Source organism: Paramisgurnus dabryanus, chromosome 21, assembly GCF_030506205.2.
Source record: "Paramisgurnus dabryanus chromosome 21, PD_genome_1.1, whole genome shotgun sequence".
Lineage (NCBI taxonomy): Eukaryota > Metazoa > Chordata > Actinopteri > Cypriniformes > Cobitidae > Paramisgurnus > Paramisgurnus dabryanus.
In genome coordinates this window covers 31,692,925-31,709,100 of record NC_133357.1, presented here as the reverse complement: position 1 = coordinate 31,709,100, position 16,176 = coordinate 31,692,925, and the positions used below count along the sequence as shown (strand labels likewise).

At 36.2% G+C, this 16,176-nt stretch overlaps 1 long non-coding RNA gene across 1 annotated transcript; it reads right to left on the bottom strand.

Moving 5' to 3' along the window:
- Nucleotides 1–4,735: 4,735 nt before the first annotated feature.
- Nucleotides 4,736–15,432, bottom strand: LOC135775971 (uncharacterized). Its single transcript, XR_010543985.2, has 4 exons — nucleotides 14,904–15,432; nucleotides 14,690–14,795; nucleotides 10,849–10,870; nucleotides 4,736–9,198 (listed from the first exon to the last, which is right to left on the bottom strand). It is a non-coding gene; the product is annotated as an uncharacterized lncRNA (long non-coding RNA).
- Nucleotides 15,433–16,176: the final 744 nt, after the last annotated feature.

The window sequence follows — 16,176 nt, the reverse complement described above, 5'->3', positions numbered from 1 at the left end:
CAAAAGAGAGTCTTACCCGTCATTGGATCATCACCTCATGCACCTGGTTCATGCTCCATCCTATTTGGCAACTCTTATCATGTAGGTGTTTTTTTGGGTTGGTAGTGGGGCACTTGAGAACCAGCACAGCAAATCTGTCTTAACCAAAAACAAAAAAATTCAGATGCATGAATCTTTTTTCCATTTACATTTTTTATGTTTTAATGTGTTTATCATGCTTAAAAACATTATAGTATATGTTGCAGTTTAAATGTTTAAATCATGAATAGTATAGGAAAACTAGAAGAGTATGAAAACTGTGTGTGTGTCTGTGTACGCACATGCACATACCTAGTTTTTATTATGTTGAGAGGACCAAATGTCCCCATAAAGAATAAAAAATGTGTGTGTGTGTGTGTGTGTGTGTGCGCGCGCACACACACATGTGCACAAACACCTGGTATTTACGTTGTGGGGACCAAATGTCCCCACACAGATAAGAATGAATCAAATAGATGGGTGTTTGTTTTTTTGTGTGTGTGTGTGTGTGTGTGTGTGTGTGTGTGTGTGTGTGTGTGTGTGTGTGTGTGTGTGTGTGCATTTAAATAATAGGGTTGCATCATCCCTGATAGTAAATGTGATAAATTGAATTCATCTACATTTATGTAATATGATAAAATCATAATATATATCTTGTTCATGTGACAGATTGTTGTTAATGGCTCTGATGTGGGTATATTTTATTGGAATCTTTTTAACCTGGAATGTTTTAAAGGCAATGTTAATCCTAATGTGTACTTGTTGATCAGGATGAAGTTTCACAGCTGATAATTTCTTACAGTATCTATTCCAAAATACAGTAGACAGGATCGTGATAACTGTAGTATGTTTGCAGTACTCCTGCTCTGATATGTGAGTGTGTGCTACTAATAAAAACAAGATCCAGAAGGGTGTTGTTTTCAGTAGTCCCAGTGTGGATCAGTTGTGTATATCCTTTGTCATTAAACAGTTTCAAAATGGGTTTGTTCCCATGGGACAGCTGGTCTTCATTGAAGTCTCCTAAAATGATAACAGGGTTGATGTTTATGATTTCCAGGGATGTCAGAAGGGCATTTAGGTTAGTCAAAAACACTCCTAGGTTGTATTTAGGTGGTCTGTAGATTACTGTGACCAGTGCTTCTTTGGGGTGTTCTACTTTTAAAACCAAATATTCCAGGTCTGTCACGTTCTGTATGTACATCAGAGGATGAGCTTGTAAGCTATTTCTCACATAAATGGCCACTCCACCACCATTTCTGTTTGCCAACTGTAGATTATTTGTGTAGGATGTATGTCTGTTGCGATTATAAATTCTGTATCCTTCCAGCTGGAGACACTCATGAGCAGATGAGCCAGACAGGTGTGTTTCAGTGAGACACAAAACATCAGCCAACAAAAGCTCATGATGACTTTTTAAATCATCCATATGACACTGTAGTCCCTCTGTGTTATGATGAATGATAGTAAGAGGAGAATTTACATCATACTCAGTGTGTAGAAGAGGTTGGACATGTTGAAAATCAGCTTTTGACATGTTCTCCAAAGAGGCATTTATTTCTGGATCACAGTAAATTTTTTTTTCATCAAAGTCTATGATGTGCAATCCACTAAGCGCTGTGGTTCTGCTTAGTGCAACATATGCCATGCCTGGTTCAAAAATATGCTTCAGAGATACAACAGCACGATCAGTTGTCATTCCTTGAACTTTGTGTATAGTGCATGCAAAAGCAAGTTTCATGGGAAATTGCCTTCGAACTGTTCCCTTTTTTTTTAGTGGCTCCTCTGACCTCTCAATATAAACAATGTTGTCATCTCCACCAGGTGCTTTGTTACGATGTTTATGTCCAGCATTTACATCATCCAGGTAAAGACCAATTAACAGCACATATGGAACACCATCTCGTTCCTGAGTTGTAATTTTTGCCACTTTACCAAAAGTACCATTAACCAGTCCATCTTCCACATCAATATTTCTGGTAAGCATTACTCGTGCACCAATTGCAATCTGTAGTTTGTCAATAAGATCACCTTTGTCTCCTTTAAATGGTGCAGTTTGCTTTTTCATTTCACCTGTTCGTGGATCTTTTTTGTAGTCATTGGCATCAATGGTAATAATATTTGAAAATTGAGAGAATATGGCTGCAGTATTGTGATTGTCTACCTCTTTATTGGTTGCAAAAATGTGTAAAACATCAGTGGGGCACTCTTCGGGAGACAAACGTGTGGCAGTTTGTAACATGCACTGGTCTGCAGCTGTGAGCCTGTCATGCTTCTGTTTTACTCTTAGTCTGTTGAGCAGCTCAGCATATTCAAGGTCCTCTCTCTGTCTCATAATCTGTGTCAGTGTTATGATCTGAAATTGATCTTTCCAGAAGTCCAACACATGATTCTCATACACACAGAGTGGTCTAGCTTTTCCAAGCGGTGGCAATTGTAAAAAATCTCCAACAGCAAGAACAGACAATCCACCAAAAGGTTTCTGGTTTCCTTTAATCTGTTGCAGTCTCCAGTTAACATATGCAAACAAATGTTTTGATACCATAGATATTTCATCTATTATTATAATGTGTACATTAGAAAAATCTGCCCTGATTTCATCCAAGCTGTTTCCTAGGCCTTGGTATGGAGGTTTTAAGCTTCTTGGGAGTTTTAAAAGACAGTGCAATGTTTTACCAGAAATGTTAAAAGCAGCAGTACCCGTAAATGCTGTTAAAAGAACTGTTGGTTTGGAAATGTCAGTGTGCTCTCTCACGCATGGAAGTTTGCGCAATATTTTAGATGCTTCTGCATGAATAGATTTAATAACATGTGATTTGCCAACTCCTGCTCCTCCATTCAAAAAATATAGAAACTGTTGTGGGTTTTCACCAGAAACACATCTTTTGCACCAGTCTCGCACGGCATAAAATACTGAAGCTTGTATTTGATTCAAGCTTTGAAACATTTTGCGAATCTGTGCAGAATTGAGCTGGGGAACTTCTATTACTGGCATAGCTGTATTATTGACAGAAGAAGATGCTGTATATTCAGGAATATCATCTTGTTCATCGTTTGCATCAGATGGTTCACGCTCCATTATGCATTCCAGCCTGATCACCTCAGTTGCCGGTGCTAATGTAGTCCATGCATCCTCGACTGGACCGTTCTGTTCAAAATCCTCAATTGCTTGTTCTATTGCCTCATTATGCTTCTCATACTTTTCACGGTTTCCATTTACAATCATGCACACGCGTTGCAGTTCATCAGTGCCGGGAAGGTTTACTGAAGCAAATTTGTAAAATGATTCATATGTTGGGAATCTTGGAGACTTAAGCTGTTCATCAGTGCGATATGGTAGGTAGAGTTTTAACAATGTCCCAAAGTATTTTTCTGGGTTTTTTTGTTCTGAGAAACGGGCAAATCTAATAACAGCAGGTTTACCCCGTGTTCTTTTTTGAATGTGTCCTATATTCTTTTGAAGTGGCAAAACATTTTTACCCTTTTTCTGTCTTCCATAAACAATGCGGTATTCACTTGCAAATTCTGCCATGCACATTTTATCAAATTCAGGTTTGTTTGGTCTGGCCTTGTACTTTTCTGGGAGTCCAGTCATCCACACATTCTCTAAGTCAGGGTCCATTGTCTGCAAATACTTCATTGGTAAACTCATTTTTACAGCATTGTCATCAGTGGGTATGAATATGACAGCTCGTGATGATGATTTCAGTTTTAGACTGCATGTGCGAGCAACTGCTTCTTGAGCGGAAACTTCCCTAGATTTTGCATAGCAATTCATGACCTGCTTCATGCTTTCACAGTCAGACATGTTATCATGAGTTGAATCTTTTATTACTTTTTTTAAATAATCACTCATCTCATGTTCAGCTTTTGAAATGTATGAGAGAATGTACATGATACAACTGTATGGATTGATAATGAACTGTATGTCCATGTTTGCATTCCAGGCTCTTAACAGCATTGGATTATAGCCATTAACCCAGCAGTCACGTGGTCGTCTCTCCATGACAATTACATTTGATGTTGACAGACATTGAAAATATTTTTATATTCTTCATAAGTCATGTTTGCTTTTTGAAGCAGCTGTGTTGTGGTTTCAAAACTCTGTGTTGTGTCATTCAGCAGATCCCACACTTTTTGAAGTTGTGCTTTTGCTTGTGCAGTACTGTCATTTTCTCTCTCCTCTGTTGCTTCATTTTCTTCATCAGACTGATCTATTGGAGGAGGCCTGGGATGAGTTATCATGGTCGTGTTCATGGGTGGTTTAGGAAATCCAAATCTACAGTGCTTATTGTTTTTTCTACAGGATTTGGAGTGGTTTCGACTGTGCATCTGTACTTCACTTACAATTCTATGCAGTTCTGGGTCTTTGTTTGGGTCTGGTAGTTTACATGAGATATATTTATCAATAAAATTGCACACATCTTCATCTTGATCTTTTTCAAATTCTGGAGAATCTTTCACCCAAAATAAGCAGTGAATGTGTGGAGAGCCACGCTGTTGAAATTCTACTCTATAAAAAAAGTCAATTACCTCACCTATGGGTTGAGCAGGTGACATTATTAGATCTCTTATCAAGGCTTCAACTCGTTTTTCAAACATGCGCATGGCTGTGACTGGGTTGCTTTTAAGAATGTCACATTTCTCTGACCAGTCTAATTCAGAAAAGTTCACTGTTTCACCTTGTTGTGCTTTAATAGCAGTAATAACTTCTGGCCATCTCATCTCAGCAGCACTAAATGTACAGAAAAATGTAGGTGTGCCCAGTTGTCTTAGCATAGAGAACAAATCACGCAGAGTCTTCTCCCAGTAAGCTGGTGTTCCTCTTAGTGGCTGCATGAAACGTGTTGCCTCTTTGTTGTGTACAAGTTTTTCTAACTCAGATTTATTCTGCAGCAGTAAACAGTTTATTCTACGACCATCACGTGTCATAGGTTTTGCTTTTCTCAACTGAATGGACATACTAGATTTGGCCATGTGCATTTCTGTGACAAACTGTGCAAAAAATATGTAGTTTGTATCCTTCGCGCAACGGTTATCTACAGAGAATAACCTGGTGTTAAAGTATCTGCTGGGGGAGACACATTTCACTCTGTCAGTTTCATCAAAAGTGTTGTTACCATCAGGAAACTGCACTGGAAATGCCATAGACTCAAGCTTAGGAATTTTAAAAATGCTTACAGGACTGTTTTTCTCTGCAGGGGCAATACAAAATATTCCATCATCATAAGACAACAAATGTTGACCAGGATCTGGGGGCTGTAGACATGTGTCCAAGACAAGACCAGATTGTTGTTCATTATTAGATTCAGGGTCATCACTTGAATTATCATGTTCATTTTCATTGCTTTGTCGTTCTGTGTTTTCACTTTGGCTGTTGTTGTCAATGTCCATTGGCTCATTGTGTGCACTGCTGTCATTTAAAGACTGTTCATTCAGCATTTCATCTGCCAGCGGAGATGGATTTATAACAATATTTTTATATTCGGAATGCGTATCTTTAAGTTTTCCTAAAGCAGATAAAACTTTGTGCATATTAATAGTCTGATACTGATAATGACCTTGGTAACAAAGACGTCTTTTCAGTTTCACTGTAAGCAGCTGCGATTCACTTCTTGGTCTAGGTAAACAATTAACTGTTGTTTCCACTTCAGATGCAACTGAAATCACAGCACCCTTTATAGCTCTCTGTTGGCCTTTAGGAAGTGTTAAGATTTTAGCAAAAGGAATGTACTTTGCAATAACATGTCTTTCTAGAATATTCAAATTGCATAGCTCTGGAGGAATAGGACTAAACTGAAGCTTATTGGCTACAGCAATGTCTGGCATTGTACCTCTCAAAAGTGTTGAATGGCAGCTGTGACAGATCCATTCTGTGTTCCTCTTACAGTGATCAGTACAATCAGAACATATATGAACATAGTTACCTGTCAAACATAGTGAAACAACTGTTGGGTTCTTTTGATAGCTTTCACGATCACAGGTGCGCACTTGATTTGAGAAGAGTGCTCTTGCACAGCATGTGCATATATATGTTGGTCCCTGTTTTATAATGTCTCTGAAAGTTTGCAATGCCTTCAATATCACTGGATTCTGTATTTCAACAGGTTGGTTATGTCTGAACACTTGTGTGGCCTGGCGCACACAGTCAATTACTTTATATTTGTGCTGTATGTCTTGTGCACAGTTTATCTTGTGAAGTAATTTGAGTGCTGATATCCCGTCTTTAGCTTTGAATAAATTATATGCCTTCTGACGAGCTCTGAAAAGCGAGTCATGTTGATAACGTTTTTTAAACATGACCTTTCTTTGTTCATAGAAGTTTGAATCTATTTTGCACCGGTTTTTATAATAGTCTTTTAGCCTTTGCCTGAAAATTGCATCTCTTGAATATCTATCAGTTATGTACCTCTTATGCTTTTCTTTTAATTTATCATTGTTCCTGTAATTTCTCATGGCATACGTTTTTTGTCTCTCTCTAAAGTGCTCATCCATTCTGTAATTTTTTGTGATATAAGTTCTTTGTCTCTCCCTGAATTTTGCATTACTACTGTAACTGCTGATTATTTTTCTCTTCTTTTTCTCTCTGTATTCCTCATTATTCCTGTAATTCATAATAGCATAAATTCTTTTTTTATTCTTATATTCTTCAGATTTTTTATAGTTGTTTATCATGGCTTTTTTGTTTAAATTCATTTTTTTGTGCCATTTTATCTTGTAATCCTTGCGCCTTCTGGATTTGTTAAGCTTTTTTGATTGTTGATTTAAGTCGGATGTTTCCAAACAGTGATCATTTGGATCTGACAATATAATTTGAATTGAGGAATCTTTTGAGATGTTATGAGAAAGTTTATTTAATTGAACATTTTTGTCTCTGTCCAAATTGTCAGTTACAGTAGTTTGAATCTCCATTTCATCTTCATCTGTTATGTTGACTGGACACTGAACTGGATTTCGGACCTGAATTTGCTGTTGTGACGATGCACATTGGTCATTAGTGGACAGAAATTGAGATGCTACACACGGCTCTATGTTATCAAGATACTCCATGGAGACATCAGTACATACTGTTGTGCTTGTGAATGATACTGGCAGCAGATCAAATTGCACGTTATCGCTTAACTGGAAACACCCTTGAAACAACAGCAACAGTCTCTCTATCATGTCTTCTAAACGTGAAAATGTCAACATTACAGCAGTACCCGTGCCATCATTAGTAGACATGCCATCTGGTGTTCTGCAGTGTGAATCAAAAAATCCAAACCTCCCTGAGCGATCTCTAAACAAAGCAACACAATAAAGTCCACACAAAAACAGGCAGTTGCTGATTTCACTTCTGAAACATTGCAGAGTATTCTCGAGGTTGTCATAGCTGCCTAGTGCAGGTGCATCTCTTAGTAATCCAAACTTCTGGCCATGTTTAATGATGTTGTAAGAGCACAAGTTTGTCTCAAGTTTATCCGGTAGCTCATCAAAATCAAGGAAATTACTCCGAAATTGTCCTTTACTCTGTAGTGTTTGCTTGACAAGAGTGTACAAAGCATCACCTTTCTTTAAAATGTCATCTAATTCCAAACTGGTCAGCTCATTACGTTCGTTGTGCACCGCGAGAAACATTAAGGAATTGCACGTGCATTGTTGCCCCCTCGAATAAATACCGTACCTCGGGTCACTTTGACAGTGGGACGCCGTAACAGAGAGCACGTCTGGGCTTACGTCACTCGCACTTGACACGGAGTTAATGCACAGTGAAGCTTCTACCTTTCTGCGCTGCTTCTGGGCTTCACTTCGTTTACCTTTACGTGGCATGACGATGGAACAGGTGTTAGAAATCTAAAGATCTGTTTATAGCAAAGTACCTTTCGTATGTTAAACAAGTGCAAATTTTCCGGATAAAACCTTAATAACAAATACAAAGACCCACTCAATGAATATTAATGCTTATTATACGTTATGCTAGTATACCACGGTAACAAGTGTCAACCTACTGTATTTACATACACACAATGTAACTGTTATACCGTCAAGCCTTTGTATTTCACTGAATTATAAAATGTTAACTAAAGGCAATGCCAGTAATGCAACCAATTAGTAAAGGCAAATGTTACAACGTGGTAAGATTCAAATATGAACTTGCCAAACCAAAATACTTTACTGATATTTTAATTACCTTTAAATGTACTGCACTCAAATAACAATTACAACAAGAGTCAAACTGTAAATATAATACTGATATATTAATTAGCTTTTAAAGTACAGGACTGAAATTTTAGTAACAAGTCAACAAATTAAATATACAAACACACAAAACTATAGCAATTGAACTGTTATACTGTCAAACACTGTCAACCCCAATATTGTACAAAAATGTTAACCAAAAGCAATATCAGAAATGCAACCAATTAATAAAGGTAAATGTTACAATGTGGTAAGATTCAAAGAGGAACTTGGCAAACCAAAATATTTTAATGACCTTTAAATGTAGTCTATTCAAATAGCAGTTACAACAACAGTCAAACTTAGAATATTTTACTGATATATTAAAGTACTGTACTAAAATTTCACCGTTAAAACAGTCAAGAAATTAGATATACAAACACACAAGACTATAGCAATGGAACTGTTGAACTGTTAACCCCAATATTGTACAGAAATGATAACCAAAGGCAATATAACTAATGCAATTAATTAGTAGAGTATAAGCAAATGTGAAAAGACTCAGATATAAATGTAATACGTTTCAAAGATGAACTTCAAAAACAATTTTTTTTTTACTGATATATTAATGACTTTTAAAAGTACTGTAATGTGTATTATCTATTATAAGCAGTCTAAAAGACTATAGGAAATTATGTAATTTTAAAACTATAGTAAATTATTGTGTGTGTTGATGGTGTTGATTTCCCAACGCAGTCCTCTAATCAACGTTGCTTTGTGAAGACACTCAAGGCAGCAGGGCACACTGGAGCTGTAGGTAGTTCTGTTCTCACTTTTTCTGTCAAAGCAAAAAGTTAAAGGGACGTTCTGTTTTGGGGAAAGTCGGTGTATGGGGGTTAGGGCAACAGATTGGTTGGGTGGGGTAAAAAATTGGGTCGTTTTTTTTGGGTAGAAATTGTAGGCTTTGTTTTTTTAGTTGAATCGGTGATTTTTTGGGTTTCCTGGCAGTTTTTAAGAGGCAAGCTGCTTGGGTATGCATGGCATGTTTTGCAGTGTTTAAATGCGGTTTGGATGCGTTTGAAGAGGAAGCAAGCAAGCAAAGCAGCAACGTTTTGAAATGCGCAGCCAGGTGTTTGTGAAGTAAAAGTACAGAATAGAAGAGAAGCAATGATTTTAGCAAGATAAAAGTTTGAAAGAAAATGTATATAAAGGTCAGGACAGGACATGACAAACAAACACAACACAAAGAGAAAAAAAACAAGTTAGTTACATTCTAAAGTCAAAATAGCACGCATATTACAGAATGATTAACAGTACATACTTAATTGTACAAAACATATTGCAGGACAAAAATAAGTTAAAATTTTTGTTTAAACTCAAAGTATTAAGATCATATTAAAACTACACTCTAATATCAGTTTTTGAAAAGGCTGAATTATCTTGGTTACACAGAATATAGGTCCAGTCTGTATGTCCATTCTGTTAAGGGTGGGGCAGTCAAAAGCTGATGCTCTGTACAGTGTTAAGTGTATGACACAAACTGACTCTGATTTCTTCTTTTAAAATCATATAATATTTTTCATTTTCCATGCAAACTGCTGATTAAATTTAATAGTGCATGTTCCTTCATGAGGTCATAAAGTAACCAGGCAGTGAAAATCAATTGTGCATTGCAGTTACTAGATGCTACCTTTAAACCATATTGGCTGCCATTTTGGCAGAAACAAGGATGTGACTACACATGGGTTTGTTGTGTTCAGATTGACTAGACAGCAGGACGATGTATGATCTTATGTTTTGGGCATGTAATGCGCAATATTCTGACAGCCAGGTATGTGATATGTAGTAATTTTTTAATCTGTACAAATTTTATGTTGAGTAATATTATTCAGCCTTAGGAAAATTATTTTAATAAAATCCCAGTCATCTCTCCCCCATTGTTATAGCAATAGTTTGTCTAAAAATAAAATTTTTATGTTTATCAGCTTACCATCAAGCCATCCGAATTGTAGGTGACTTTGTTTCTTCAGTAAAACACAAATGTAGATTTTTAACTCCAACCCTTCAGTCTCTCAGTGAATATGCATGTGGATGGTATTAAAATTTGATAGAGAAAAATAACTCTGCGGCTCGTGACGACACATCAATGTCCTAAGAGATAAAACTGAACCAACAGGTTGCGAACCAACTTCATAGGTGCATACTGCCACCTATTGTATCGGGTGCACTGCATGAGGGTGCATAAGCACTATACGGGGCAACGATATAGTAGGTGGCGGTATGCTCTTATGAAGTTGGTTTGCAACCTACCCTTAAACACCAAGAAGAAGATGTGTACACACGTACTCCTTTAGGCATAGTGCTGTATTGAAGGTAAAAAAATTATATAAATACTTTTCGGTTTCTTGCACAAACCGATCGTTTCGTATCTTAGGACATTGAGTTGTCGTCATGAGCCGCAGAGTTTAATTTGGATTTGTCTGTACATTCCTCTAAGTTTTGTTACCACCCACATGCATTATACATCTGACAGACTGAAACAGTTGGGAGTTAAAAATCTATATTTGTGTTTTACTGAAGAAACAAATTCACCTACATCTTGGATGGCCTGGGGGTAAGCTGATAAACATAAGATGAATTATTGCTTTAAATGTGAAATATGTAACTGTTACTTACAAAGATGAATTAGATGTCCAATCTAGGAAAAACAAAATCAACAAAAACGACAAATTAGTTCAAAGTAGGCATGACCACATTTACAGTGTATTTAGAAAGTACTTAAACCCCTTTACTTTATTTGCAAATTTGTTATGTTTGCATTAATCCTTTTAATAATTTATATATACCTCAAGAATTTAAAATTATATTACTTTCCAAAGATAATGCAGTTTAACGCAGTCACAATATTAAACACTGTGGACTGGTTTCACAGACAAGCCTATTAAGCATCTTTAAAAAGCACTCCTTTGAAGAAGACATTACTGGTGTGTATCATAAGACAAATCAATGGCACTGGCATATCTTAAGATGTGTTTTACTAAACCTTCTCTGTGAACCTGGGGGTGTGTTAATAAAAGTCCCATGTCAGATGCAGCTTTTCAAGGCCTAATTAAAATGTTCTGACTCAAAAAAAAAAAAGAATTTAAATCATTCTCATTAATCAACATCTAGTACCCCATAATGACAAAGTGAAAACTGAATTTAAGACATTTCTGTAAAATGTTTTAAAGGAAAAAAATAATTTCAAATTTACTTAAGTATTCAGACCCTTTGCGATAACACTAGAAATTTTGTTTAGGTGCCATTTATTTGTGTTGATCAACGCCGATATTTTCTACACCTTGACTCGAGTCCACTGAGATATCCTCACTAAAACCTTATCAAAATGACCCTAAGCAAAGAACAAGGACAACACAGTAGTGGTTTAGGGACAACTATGTGAGAAGTGGACCAACCAAAGCCCCGACTTCAACCTCACCAAGCATCTCTGGAGAGACCTGAAAACGGCTGTCAGCCGACAGTTCACATCCAAACTCACTGAGCTTGAAAGGATTTAAAAGGAAGAATGGCAGAAATTCCTTCAATCCAGATGTGCAAAGCTTGTTGCGTCATTCCCAAAAAGACTCGAGGCTGTACTTGCTGCAAAAAGTGCTTCAACTAACTACCAAGTAAAGTGTCTGAATAATTTCAGTTTTTTTCTTCTTTTAAATACATTTAGACATTTCCAAAATCCTGTTTTCAGTTTCTCATAATGGGGTACTGAGTGCAGATTAATAATAAGGGGGGGGGGGGATTATTGTAGTATCAGATTGAGACCTAACAAAATTGAACTGTGTAGGGGGTCTAAATAGTTTCTAAATACAAAGGTCCACAATGTGCAGTATTATGTCATTCAAACTTCAGTGTTTCTGCTGTCCTATAATAATTGGTAAAAATTAAGTCTTGATCTTATTTAGTCGTACCCAAAATGATCTAGTTAGTCACATATGCTTCAGAATAAACAATTAATTATATGATATTCCTGTTCAAAATGTTCCCTTTCCTGTGGTATTAATGTAAAGATTGTTAATTTAATAAATTATCGCATCAGGCAACACAATAGAACCTAAACTGTAAAATTCCACCTTCAGAATTATTTTTTTTTTTTAACTCACCCCCTTGTCATCCAAGATGTTTGTCTTTCTTTGTTCAGTTGAATACAACCAGACCTATATTAAATAATACCCTGGCTGTTCCTTGCTTTGTAATGGCTCTGATCAGAGACCAAATGTTTAGAAGCTCCAAAAACTGCATCCATCCATTAGTAAAGTAATCAAAATTTAATGTATCCAGTGGGTTAATAAAAAAACAATTCATATTTGGACCTTTTAGTTACAAAACATACCTTAAATAAACAGACAATAAAACATTTAGTGTCTAACGACTGTCAGTTTTGTCACAACTCATGATGAAACACAAGAACCAATAAGATTTTACATACCACTATATTTAAATCTATAGTTGATTTTGTTTTATAAAATTACGTATATGTAACTAATCACTAAAAGTGCTCAGAACTAAACTTTTTCTTATAAACCTTATACTTTGCTTCTAAATACATTTATTAAACCACTGGGTTGTATATGGATTACTTTAATGATGGATGGATGGACTTTTTTGAGATCGTGAATGTTTGGTCCATGATCAAACTTATTACAAAGCAAAAAGGAGCCAGGATATTAATAATTAGAACTCTGATTGTGTTCAGCTGATGAAAAAAAGGCATAAACACCTTAGATGACTTAGATGGGGCTAAGTAAAAAAATCTATCATTTTTATTTCTGAAGGTGGAGTACATCTTCAATAAAGTCAGTTTTACTTTCAAACTAGGAGTGTAACGGTTCTCGGTAAAGAATCGAATCGTCCTGTTTTCCGCCCACAGTTTGGGACGCACGTGCACCGTGTTTAATTCGACCACACATTTCTATTATAGTTTGGTGAAAAAACGATGCATAAAAAAGCTAATGTATGGTTCTGAATAATCTCTGCATGTGTTAAGGTGAGAGTACCTGTCCAATCAACTCGAAGTATGCAAATTTGTTGCCAACCTCACAGTTCATCCTCGCGTGTTTGTGTGTTTCACAGACCGTTTAGCACGGCAAACGAAGGAGAAAAGACGCTAACAGAGTCATCCCCAGCTGCATTTAAGTCTACTGCAGCAGCGATGCTCAAGAAAATGTGGACAAAACTGTAAAATTCGCAAGTGCTGTATGCCTAAGGCAATACATCTAATATGACGAGTCGCTTTACACGTCATCACCAGGGTTTTGTTGATAGCACTAGGGTTGCCGCGGTGACAGAATTTTCTCACCGGTTAATCGGCGCGTCACAAACCCGGTGATCCCGGTTTCACCGGGTGGGAGGGGCTTATAAATGCGCATGCAGACGTACACATTTTACTTTCACTTTTGAATTACGCAACTGTTTAAATGCAGTGCTTGCGTACGCTGCGTTAAATCGCGTATGCATTTGTGTGCAATGCGAGTGCAACAGCTGGTTTAATTAAGTGCTTAAGTCAATGTGCCCATGTAATTCTCACAGAACCCCTCAGTCCCAAGCAGAGCAACCGGCTACTTCTCCATAAAGCGCTGCTTGAATGATGGCTTTATTATTTTTCTTGATGAAAAACACCAGAACAAAACGATCTCGGTTATATTAAACATCATTTATGTATATTATGACAAAAACGAGTAAGCACGCGGCTTCTGCCTTCGTCTGTTCAGTCAGCTCGCCTCGCAAACTCTGACAGGAATAAATGAAATCTGACACCTGCTGCTCTCTGTGATGTGACGCGCGTTCAGCTCCGCTAAATTCACTCAGCAGACACTTTCAGTTGTAAGTGTTTGCTCTCTCTAACGAAACTAAATGATGCAATTACACGAAAATATCAAAACGACGGTGAAAGACGGTGTCGCGGTGGGCAAGTGATCTAACCGGTGAGAGGCTGAAGCACCGGTTATCACCGTTTCACCGACCATCGCGGCAAGCCTAGATAGCACACGATCGCATGTGAGACAGAAACAGCACAAATTGCCTTCTGTGTTTGAATTTTAACAAACCTATCTTCTTGCAAAAAAAACTTGAAGATAGCGGCATAGAATATAAAAAGTAACCCAGTGTTCTAAGCTATTTTATGTTCATATTGAATTGCACAGTAAAGCTGGTATATAGTATAATAATACAAGTGCTCTTAAGTGAAAATGTTGATTTTGGCAGAGGTTAAAAACGGCTTAGGTTTTTATTTTTGTAAAGCAGCCTGTTGTGACCAATGTGTACTGAAACTGTGACCCTAAGCCGTGATACGCACCGAAACGTGAGTAATTTGAACCGTTACACCCCTATTTCAAACATGCTGAAATGGCCAAAACTGACAAACAACAATAAACATTGGTAAACAATATCTGTTACATTAACAGAAAAACAATGTTATAATGTCATTAGGCAATTACTGATTCAAAAGTAATTGAAAATGACTTACCAGTGACGCAATGTGGATGGCTCTGAAAAGAGCCTTTGGGTTCGCTATAACAAAATTGTATGAAATAGGTGCTGTTGCCCAGCAAAACCAGGAATTTGGCTGAGGTCTAAAGAAAATCAAACAGAAGAAAAAGAAATGGTCACTAAATATCTAAATAAAATATGTCATAACTTGTACATTTAGTAAAAATTTGACATTCAAAATTAATACTTACTTAGCTAAAGCAGTTAAATGTTTTCAAAAGAGCAAAAGAAAGAAAAATTAAACATTACTATTTAAATATCATGTGCAAGGTTAACTGTTCAGAAAAAAAGTATTATGTTGCAACAGAGATTGTTATATTACGGAGCCCTTCTGGTCACCCCCTGGAAAAAAGAAAACAATCCGTGATCACGGTTTTGTAATTCGTCCCCTCAGTTTATAAACCGTACTCACGGATTATTAAACTGTTCCCTCAGTTTTACAAACCGTGCGCTCGGATTAATAAACCGTACGCACGAGTTAACAATCCGTGCTCTTAGATTTGTAAACCGTACCATCAGTTTTTGCAATCTGTACCCACGAATTTATAAACCGTGCGCACGCTTTTGCAATCTGTTCTCACAGTTTTGCTAACTGGATTTGTAGCCCCTCCCTCATTTTAGAAATCGCTATTCATTCTTAATCATTCTTTCCAAGTTTCCTATTAATGTTTGATATTTTCGGAAATTAATAAAGTTTAAACCGTGTTAAGCTGTTTTATACGTTCCTAACTGGAAACGTGCTTTAATATTTACGAAATATTTTAATCGGATGCTACAGTAAACAGATATCTTTGTGTAAAATTAACATGTTATTTAGATTTATTCATCAAATAAAATAAGTATTTAACTAACAAATGATTTCTACATATCCTATATATTTTAATCAATATACTTAGGCTTGCTATATATTTTCGTTTTTAATTGCTCATTTCAAATTCATATTTTATGTATTTAACATCAACTTATTAGGTAAGATTAAAAGATTACTAAGAGCTGCACAATTATAAACATATAAGTTTTATATACCTATAATTCTTAATTATTGTAAATCAATATTATTTGCATTTAACATCAACTTCATGCCAAACTTTTATTATGATTTACTTAATTTTTTGGTGAAACATTTTTACATTATGTTTATTATCTGAGCTAATGTAAGCAAAAAAGTAGTTAGAAATTAAGTAGATCACATGTTAATTTAAGGATCAATGAGAAAATATTAATCAAAGGAAACTTCTGGGATGACAAACATCTGAGAAACTCTTTAAAAAATCCAGATAAGTTTGGAGTTTATTAATATTTAAACTTAAAATTTGTACTTTGTTAATTAAATATTGTCTTTGTCCTTGCGTAAAGTTTTTTTATCTGAATACTTGAAGTTATACTGTTATATTAACTGGGTAACAGCTTTCTGTGCAAATACTGCTAGAATAATCGTGACTATTTGTATTGTACGTATTTATT